At 35.4% G+C, this 11,094-nt stretch overlaps 1 long non-coding RNA gene across 1 annotated transcript; it reads right to left on the bottom strand.

The window, feature by feature from the left end:
• Positions 1-1,338: 1,338 nt before the first annotated feature.
• Positions 1,339-4,014, bottom strand: LOC148045805 (uncharacterized). The gene is made up of 3 exons (XR_015696237.1): positions 3,859-4,014; positions 1,886-2,065; positions 1,339-1,690 (listed from the first exon to the last, which is right to left on the bottom strand). It is a non-coding gene; the product is annotated as an uncharacterized LOC148045805 (long non-coding RNA).
• Between the last annotated feature and the right edge of the window lie 7,080 nt (positions 4,015-11,094).

Genomic DNA, 11,094 nt, shown 5'->3' on the forward strand with positions numbered 1-11,094 from the left:
AAAAGGGTATTAGGTAGAATGATGAAGTGAAAGAGGCTATGGATAAAAAAAAACCTGCATCTAAAAGAATGCTTTTATATGTGAGTGAAAACAAAAAATATTGTACAATGTTAGATAATGGTTAAAAGCAGAAAAGAAAATGCAGTGGATTTTTTTTCCTATCATTTTTATTATAATCATGAAATCAAATGCAAACTAAGTTTAAGGAGAAAATAGAAAATAGAAAGACTAAAATTGCATGGAAAAGGAAAAGAAAATAAAGAGAAAAATTATATAAATAAGTTACTTCTAGGCCATTCTCACAAGAAGAATAAATAAATTTAATCTTTTCACACACTTTAAAATTTCAATATTTATCTCTTTATCTTGTTTCCCATCTCTGAGAAAAGTCCAGCAAATCATCTTTTCTGTCCTCATGTCAGCAAAAAGTCCAAAGAGTAGTCAGAAATCAGGCTATCAGTCAATTAGTCAGTCAGTCAGTAAAATTGCCTGCCTGCCTGCCTACACACACACACACACAGACACACACACACACAGACACACACACACACACACACATGCAGTATATGTATATGATACATATATACATATACCAACATTATGTTCCTCTCTTTTACTACTAACTACTAACATACGTAATCTTTAGTTTATTTAAATATTTTTATAGGATTTGATTTTTTTTTCATTTCTTCTTTGTCCTATTCCAGAGAATTCTTCAAGACTTTAATAAGCTTCTTTTGTATATCCAGTAGGATTATTTTTCCAATACGAAAAAATTATCCAGGTCACTCTTTTGTATTTTTTTAATAAATTTTAAAATCTTAAAACTCATTTTTTTTTATTATAGATGAGTGAAATTTTCAATTCGAAGTCATTTTCTTGACCTATCAATTGTAAATTCATTTTCAGTATCAACTCTGTATTGATATATAAAATTTGTTTTACATCTTACATTTCTTCAATAACATCTTTTAGATATTGTCTATCTATAGAAGCAGATATTATTTCTGGCAGTATTGATATTGTGGCTTACCTGCAAGCCTGAATATCTTTCATCTACCTAAAATCTTTAGTCCTCTCTAGTGTCCATTTTCTGAAATTGTGAAATTATTTATTTATAGTGTGTCTTATAAACACCAAAACAGGATCCATTTCCTATGAGAAGCTGTTTCTACTTTAAAATTAATTCCAAAATCTTATTGTAAAAGTTTCATTATTCCAATTTAATTTGGATCCTTAATCCTTAATAGCATTTTTTGTTAGTTCAGATTCTTTAAATTCCTAAGCTTATAATTAAAGTTTTCTTTCATTCAGGATTAAAGGCAGACTCACCTGGTATTTTCGTACTTGTCATTCCAAAGCACTCTAATAGCTTAGAAGTAGTTAATAAGCAATTTCCAAAAGTGATTAGAAAGTGAGGTTTGCTATCTTAGTGTCCTTTAAAAGTCTCCACCATGGTTGTGAATAAGATAGCTAATCTTGGCAATTCCCAATGCTCAAACCCAAATGAAAATGCTATGTTATGGTCTCCTTGCAAGAACACATGTGGGTGATTTCTCATCCACTCCTCATCCAGAAATGTTCCAAGGGACTGGTCTTCTCACCATTTCCTTTGACCTTTGCTGCAGTCATCAACTCTGCTTTCACAGAGTCATTCTCCATAACTCTTCCAGATGTGAAAATAAGAGAGCTTTTGAAAGAAATTTTAAAAAAATGGTTTAATACTGTACAAAGTTAGCATCCTATGTAGTTAATGATGGCAATGAAAAATATCAGAAATATATTTTGGGGGAAATAGTGATTCTGTAGGGAAGAAGAAAAATGCTTTAAGTGATACAAATATAATGCTTAACAAGTAATTCAATATTGGAAGAGGGCTACTTACACAATATGTGTTACCCATTGAATATATTAGGAACATTCATGGTAATAGTACAGATGGGATGGTTGTGGATATGAATAAAGCTTTTGTTACTGTTGATGCCATGTTGTTAGCTGACAACCTGAAGGAATTTCAGCAAACATTAGTCCTTGTATATTGTCTAATGCAGGAAGAAAAATGGATCTGAAAAGTAAATAGCTGCATTTGACAGGGAAAGTAAAATAACCAAATGCAATGTAAGTTATATGCCAACATCTGAGAGCAAGTAAGGAAGTGTACCCTTATAGAATGTTTAGTAAAGATAGGAGAAATAATCATTTTAAGTTGTGGTGGAATTGTAGAAGAAAAGGAATACACTGTATTGGGGAATGGACGTCAAGTACATAAAAATAGCTGTTTATAAGGGCATGCTTCTGTTCATGATGTCATATGGAGGTGAGAGTTGTCAAGACAGGTTGAATGCTGTAAAACTGTATATGGTAAAACAAGGAATAGGTCAAGAATGATGGAAGCTGAATTTATGTAAATGGAATTCAAAGTGAGTGACAAAGTAAGTAAATTTAGGTAGTTTATATTATGAACAAAATGAATGATGATGGAGATGTAAAACAGTGATATGAAAGAAGAGTGAATGAGTGAAGTGAATACACTACCTAGAAATTTGTAATTAAATAGATTAGATTCTCAGAAAGAAAGATTAGTAGATTTGATTAAATTCCCAGAAAGAAAGAATTTCAAAAATATCAAAACTAAAGATTAATTTAAAAAATCATACATGGATGTTGTGAAAGTAAAGATAATTTGATGTAGTAATATAGTGAATGGTTGTATTAATTAGATTCAGCTGTTTCTTTTTAATGACTTTTTCATTTCCTTGCTTTGCTATGTCTTACAGTCGATGTATCATGTGTAACATTGTTTAACCCAAAAGAGTCTATCGTAGGTGAAGTAGCACAGACAAACAAACAAATAATAAACTGTATCTACATATTAGTGAGTATTTTCATGGAACTTGCATAAAACTTTAAATAAAGAGCTAACCAAAATAGGTATTTTTTTTAAAAAAGAGGAAATTTTGTTTCAGCCATTATCAATTGAGTTTCTTTATATCACTATCACATATTGCAGTTGTAGGAGATAAAGGGCCATGAGATATGTGTTGTGGCCCAGCAGGAGCTGTTGGAGCTGCCACCAGACTCTGACAGCGTGGGGCCCTATGAGTCGGCTTTGGAGGATGTGGAGGACCCTGGACAGGGTTCCGACTCCAAGCAGGATGCAGAGAGGCTGGTTGGCCACCAGGAGGCACCTGAGCTTGGACCAAGTGGGGAGGAGACACGCCCCTTTTGCAGGAGTCAATGCATTAACTAATGTTGGAGAACTGTCGTGTTAGCTTGGCAAGCTGGATTGCTGCCAAGGCTTGTCTGTGCTGGATTGCTGCCAAGGCTTGTCTGTGCTGGTTTGCTGTCAAGGACCTGTCTGTCTGTGAATAAATTCCGTAAAGTATCTTGGCTCAGCATGCTTTGGTGTGGGACGAGAGGGTTCAGAAGAGACATCTATCTATCTATCTATCTATCTATCTATCTATCTATCTATCTATCTATCTATCTATCTATCATCTCCCTCCCTCCCTCCCTCTCTCTCTCTAAGAGATACAGAGAGAATAATTATGTAATCATGCAAAAGCTGCATCTTGAGTCAGATGTCCTACCATTTGCATTATTGCATCATCAAGCATATGTCATTTTGGCTGTCAAATCAGATGTTCATCTTCCCATCTCATGCAGATTTACATTTTTCTTTTTAATGCCAAATAGACAGCAGGCTTGCATATATGCATATTTATAGATCACACAAATTCTCAATGAGTCAGGCAGTCAATTAATATTGTTAAATAAATAAATACATAAGGAAATGTGCATTGTTGAGAGAATCAATTTTTCTCTAATTAAACTAATATTGAAAAGAATGATACCTACTTGTCTTTAGAATGCCTTTAGATTTCTTTATTCTCAAAAATACTGCATAAATGTTGCTAAGTTGTACTTGTTTTCAATGTCTTCAGGATATTTTTCCCCATGAAGAAGTATGCTATATCCTCTTTTCATCTATTTTTGGTTCCTAACATTTACCACAGTCCACTTAATCTGTAATAAACAATAACCCAAATAAGAAAAGTTTAGTTCATTGTTTTTGACCTGTTTCCCAAATTGCATTCTATCTGAATGTCATAAAAAAAGAATTCTGAAATCAACTCCATTTAAACTGTATAAACCAAACTGACAAGTTGTGAATTGGCCAGATAACAAAGGAATCAAAAGATAAGAGTTGTAGTGTATATCATGTCACATTATTTTGCTTAATCATGATTTGCTGAATTATCTCTACTGGCAAAGTTTATAAAAGACATTAATCTAGACACCATATTTATAAATCATAACACACTAAATCAAAACCACATCACCTTGTTATGACTTAGTGACCCCAGTGTTTGATGTACCATTCTTCACTATTTCACATATTTTATTCTCAATCTTACAATAGCAGAATTGGAAGGGACCTTGGAGGTCTTCTAGTCTAACCACTGCCTAGGCAGGAAATCCTATACCATTTCAGACAAATGGCTATCCAACATCTTCTTAAAGACTTCCAATGTTGGGACATTCACAACTTCTGGAGGCAAGCTGTTCCACTGATTAATTGTTCTAACTGTCAGAAATTTATCTTTAGTTCTAAGTTGCTTCTCTCCCTGATTAGTTTCCACCCATTGTTTCTTGTTCTACACTCAGGTGCCTTGGATAATAGTTTGACTCTCTCTTCTTTGTGGCAACCCCTGAGATATCAGAACACTGCTATCATATCTCCCCTAGTCCCTCTTTTCATTAAACTAGACATACCCAGTTCCTGCAACTGTTCCTCATATGTTTTAGTCTCCCGTACCCTAATCATCTTTGTTGCTCTTCTCTGCTCTCTTTCTAGAGTCTCCACATGTTTTTTACATCTTGGCAACCAAAACTGAATGCAGTATTCCAAGTGTGGCTTTAACAAGGTATTATAACATGGTATTAACACTTTACGTGATTCTTTGCAAGTATATTTTAAAACTTTGGAATGTTGCTCATTGTATATTATTTTTTCTCTTCATCAAACTGAGGAATACAAGTAGTCCTTAACTTTCAACTACAACTGAGCCCAAAATTGATGTTGCTAAGTGAGAAATTTGGTTAAGCGAGTTTTGCCCGTTTTACAATCTTTCTTGCTACATTTATTAAGTGAATCACTGCAGTTGTTAGATTAGTAATATGATTTTTAAGTGAATCATGGCTTCCCCATGGACTTTGCTTGTCAGAAGTTTGCAAAAGGGTACATATGACCATGGTACACAGCAACCGTTATAAATGTGAGTCAGTTGTCAAGCATCCAAAGGTGACCATGGAGATGCTGCAATGGTCATGTGTGAAAAACAGCTGTAAGTCCCTTTTTTCAGTGCCATTGTAACTTCACTAAGCAAACTGTTGCAAGTCAAGGACTACCTATATTTATTGTTCCAAGCAGAATTTTTTTAATGATTTTATATTTGTGGTATATGCAGTAATTGGTTTCTGGGTGTTTTAGAACTCCATTAACAGTTCAATCAGTGCTTAACTAATTAGCTGAAACATAAGTAAAACTTAAAGTATAGATCCAGTGCAGAGGTGGTATTCTGCCCCCCGCCCCAATGTAATGTGCAAGGTTTGTGCATGCGCAGAGGGTAGTGCACATGTGCAGATGTAGCGCATGTGAGCAAAGCGAGCGTGCATGCTCTCACATTTACAAACCAATAGGGAAGGTAAGTGAATCCCACCACTGATCCAGTGTTTGATAAACAGAAGTTCATATTATGATTTTAGAGAACAGGCAGCATACATTTTATGCAATTCTATTTATTTATCCTTCTGGTTCACAGAAGAGTGTAGACAAACTAAAAATGTTTTCACCAGTTCCTTCTGCATTCATTCATTTTATCAAAGGTACTCATCTTTCTCCTTCCTCTGAGAATATAACTCCTACTATCAAATATTTGTGTCAGAGAAAAGGCAGATAATTAGTGGGTGGAGTGAGCACAGGAGTTTTCTCTCCAGTGAAATCATTTCTCTCACAGATCTCTAATTAAACCAGAAGTTGCATGATGAGCTGTACTATTAAGCATTAAAACCACAAGTAAAACTTGAATAGATTAGTAGAGACTTGAAGACTAAACTAGCAGGTATTATTTTGCCATTTTTGCATCAAGGTTGACATAATAAGCCATGTGGTACTCTTGTCTGCATCTTTTGCATTAATGTTTATCTAGGAAAAGTAGTAGTAACACATGCCATAGCAACAAACCAGCTTATGCTGCAATATAATGTTTGTCTCTTTTACAGAAGTTTGTCTTTTCAACTATATGCAATTTTATTGAAGAAAATTGACTACTTGTATAAGTTGATTTAGCTCTGTTGCCCACCAGTATAGATTATGAGGAATGTCTGCACATCTTCTATCACTTTCTGACTCAGTTCAGGCTGTTTAAAAAAGCAATAACCCATGAAGAAAATAGTCAGAGGTGAATAACTTTGAAAGAAGACTAAGGCATAGGTATGATTAAGACAAGCACACAAATAAGGACAGGAAAAATAAATAAATTTGACTTAATTGAACTTTACATTTAAACTACTTCAAGCTAAACTCAACTGAATTAATAATTTCACTCTTAAAATTACATTTTGGTAACAATTCTTGGAGAGAATTTGGACACTGCATCCTAGATACGAGGCTACTTTTATGGAGCCTTGAGTTTCTTTTGCTTGAAGCCTCCTTATTCTCAACAAGTGTGTGGTTTGTGCTTTATTATGATAAGTTGTCATCAAAAGTCAAATTAAAATTTTTTCAAAGCGAGTTGCAAGATATGTCAAATCTTTTTTGCAAGAGAGAGAGGAACAAGGAAAAGAGACAGCGTGTCTACATATCTACAGCACAATATACAACACCTCTCAGTTCCACATGATGTTGGGAATGTGCTGAGTTATACAATATCAGTTTGAGATGTGTGGAGTTTGTTTTGTGAATTGTAACATTTTTGCTGTTACTACACTGGAAGGTGCCAAGGGGAGGCTGCCAGTTTTGGCAACATTTGTCTATCTCAAAGAAGTATACAAACAGCCCAGAAGGCAACTGCTTGAAGCTTATTTGGGATATTCACTTGTCAGTCTAATGCACAAACATGGACATATGCAATATAATCATTGTGATTTGTCTAGGACTGTTTTTCAGAGACCAAAGTGCAAATAGGGTGATTTTTAACTTTGTTTCATGCAAAGAAGAGTAAATATTGTTGGACATCTAATGTCTTTCCTTTCAAAGGGTTCAAGGAGTTACTTTAACTTTAATGTTTAAAATATATGGCACATTATCATCACTTTTCATGTGTAAGATAAATGAACATGCTGCATATACTTAGAGCAGTAATGCAGTTGAGGCTGGAATTTAGAAAGCCATAATCCATAGTACGAAGAAATAAGAAATGAAGAGGTAATGCCAACTTGGCTCCAGGTATGTATCGGCATTTTCAAAAAGACAGAGCAAAACAGTCCTCATCCTTAAATAATTGCCATCAGGGAAAACTCCCTTTTCTTTCTGCGGTCCTTGGCCTATTTGGGTGTACATTTCCTCCTGCAGCACGGCACATATATTTTTTCTAAAAAAATAACTTTCTGAGCTGTAAACATATTAAGTACAGCTGGATCCTACATCGGACTTAGAAACTTCAGGGCAGTCAAAAAGAAAGAGATCCAAATGTAAGGGATAGATGGATGGATGGATGGATGGATGGATGGATGGAAAGATGGATGGAAAGAAGGAAGGAAGGGAGGGAGGAAGGGAGGAAGGAAGAAAGGAAGGAAGGAAGGAAGGAAGGAAGGAGATAGAGTTTATATGAGCTGAACAGGAAAGAAATAATTTGATTGCAGCCTAGCAAAGACAGTAGTTTTCACTTGTTACTGGAGAGGAACTGGGATGTATATTTATGGGACCTGGGGATGTTCCCTTTTCAATCTGGTTTGAACTGATGCTATGAAAGGGACAGAGGAAGAAAGAGAGATGGAGACAGAACAGAAAGGGAGATGGAGAGAGAGGGAAGGAAGGAAGGATAGTTTTGAAAACTACAAAACAAAAATAAATAACTTAGTTTACCCCCCACACACACACCAGTCTGCTTTCACTTCTCGATCCTTTCATAAGCAACCTGAAGCCAGCAGGTAACCATTATCACCTACCAATCTCAAATTGCTGAGAACATAGCCATGAGCCTATTAATGATCAAGTTCAGCTGACCAATCAGAGAACCAGAAAAAACTAATCTAGTCAGAATCCTGATTTTTAAACTAATACGGATCTTACTGGAACAAAATTTATCTCACCTCATTCAAGGGAAAAATAACCACCATATGCCTATCAATATTGTTAGAAAGGTAGGAATTGTCCTTATTCTTAGCAAAATATGTTGATATGGCATAAGTATGAGTGAGACTAGTCTCATGTACTTTATATTATTACAAACCATTATGTGAAAGCCTCAACTAGCAATGGCTATGAATGATACTCAATATCTATGGATTAATCATGTAACAAACTCATTACATGAAAAATACCAACTTGTAATATGAGATATATGTCATATAAATTTGGAATGAATAATCAAATGAAATTAAAGAAAAAAATAGGCGGTTGTGGAACTAAGAGACAAGATAGATTTTATTTCTGATCTATTATCCTTCTAATATACTGGCTCCTGTGGATAATAGATCAGAAATAAAATCATTTGAAAAACAGAATGCATGCATGTAAGGTAGTAAGTTACAGGCTTAATTATGAATGAAGGGCTTAAATATAAAGTAAGAAAGTATGCATTTTTAATAATCTAAAAATTGTTAGGGGGCTATATGAGTGTAGACATTCATAAATTGGTGGTATCTGCTGGTCACACGCCAGTGAAAGGCCATAACAGAAGAATCAGATATAAATTTGGAAATAATTGATAGAACTAATTATATTCATACAAAATGCTATTTTGAATTAATGTAATTAGAGTGAAAAATATTATTTGGGGCCACCTACATTGATGGATGGTAAGCAAGCCAGAGTACAGAGAAAATGTTATGAAGACATGAGTTTCTCCAACATAAATTGCTGCTCAAAATGCTTGCCAATAAAGATATTGAAACTCCAAGCTTTACATTTATATAGCAAATGTATCCTTCTTGTCCCAAAATGCAGTTGAAATACAACTGTGTGCCTGATAATCACTTTCACTTTATCCACAGGAGCCAGTACCAAGAACCTGGGTTTAAGCAAAATCAAATAAGGACTTGACCAGCCCCTGCTGTAGTATTGACCCAGACAATGCTCTAATTGCAAATTTTGAAAGTGCTTATCATATTGTGTTCCAGAAGAGCCGAGAATGTTTGAAACAATGCAGCTTGAAACATTTTTATTTTGAGCATCTAATTCTATGCTTGGGAATAAAATCTGAAAATCCCCATGTTTGGAGCACAAACATTCAAGCCCATCATTTCAAGCTAGATATATTAAATATATTTTATCATAAATAATCAATACAGTTATTGCCTTGTATTTATCAGATTCAAAATCAATTGCTTAAGCAACAACTCTATATAGCATTAGGGCTTGCCCCCTGGGCAACTCTGCAAAAGGAAAAGCTTAAACCAAGAAAGGGAACAACTAGTTTTAAACAGGCTCTTGCCTATAGTTAAATTTATTATATCTTCTAAGGTTTTCCTTGTCAGCAACTTCTGCAGTGGCAACTCACACATACAACTCCTTGAGGGCCATCATATGAAACATTCTTTGCACCATAAGTTGAATGATTCCTATAGCATCCTGCAACCCAAATATTATCAGATTCATTAACACATTTGATCACACTATTCGTATTCATCAAATATCCAATGCATTTTAATTTTGAGAGAGAGAGAGAGAGAGAAAATCAAAACACATAGTAACAACATCAGGACAGGTTTAAGAGAAAAGCTGTAAAAGAAAAGGCAGTCCTCCCACCCTCTTTCAAGGCTGGAAAATGAAGTCATCTGCCTCCTTGTCACTGTGTGAATATGAATATTCTGATGAATCCAGTGAAGCTGTTGCTTTGCTTTCTGTTGATCTATGTTACTCAGTGTTTTCCAAGCCTGGGAACAGATGGTGCACCACCTGACTTTGAACAGTCTAATGTAAGATTCATTGTGCTTCACAGGAAATCAAAGATCAAGCAACATTGCAGAAGGTGAAGCAGCACCTCAGTCACCAGCAGCACAGTATGATGCAGTCATCATGGGGAACTGAGAAAGAAAGAAAGAAAAGAAAGAAAGAAAGAAAGAAAGAAAGAAAGAAAGAAAGAGGGAGGGAGGGAGGGAGGGAGAGGGAGAGGGGGAGGGGGAGAGAAGCAAAAAGTGTGGTCATTTGGAGAGCATAGGCTTAACTTGGAAGCCCAAGATTCATTCCTAATAATTCAAGATCTGACAGATTATGCTTACAGTTTTGGTTTTTTTAGGCACACAGAAGCTCAAAAGTTCATCTAGTGTAGTACATGCTCTTCTGTAATATGTCCACTCTCTCTGAAACCTTTTCTTCCTCTTCCTATTGGGGAATGAAAGATTATCTGCCTAAGATGGGTGGAAATTGTATTGCTTCAGTCATAGTTATTACCTTCAGTTATATTTCTCTCTGTGTGTCTCTCTGTCTCCGTCTCTCTGTCTCTGTCTCTGTCTCTCTGTCCCTGTCTGTCTGTCTGTCTCTCTCTCTCTATCTCTATCTCTCTGTATCTCTCCCTGTGTGTGTGTGTGTGTATGTGTCTGTGTGTGTCTGCCCCCCTCCCCTGTGTGCTTCCCCGGAGCAAGAACAGCAACAAAAAGGTTGCAACAATGGTATAAGTAATGGAAGAAAACAGCAGACTTCCTTTTAGTTGAATTTTCATTTATGCCCCTGTTCCTGAAGAACTCTTGCATTAAACCACCAATCCTCTATATTGTGATTGGAAATAATTAATCTCTTTCCTTTGGACCTTATTGTCTATTGCTCATAAGCAAGCTAGGTCTGAGTTTCCTCCTGTAGTAAAATGATGACATCACTTATGCAAGGTCATTTCTATTGTCTCCCCTTCCCAAAAATTTACATGAAGTACA

Source organism: Thamnophis sirtalis, unplaced genomic scaffold (genome assembly GCF_051295495.1).
Source record: "Thamnophis sirtalis isolate CommonGarterSnake01/CBP01778 unplaced genomic scaffold, rThaSir2_p1.2 scaffold_4, whole genome shotgun sequence".
Lineage (NCBI taxonomy): Eukaryota > Metazoa > Chordata > Lepidosauria > Squamata > Natricidae > Thamnophis > Thamnophis sirtalis.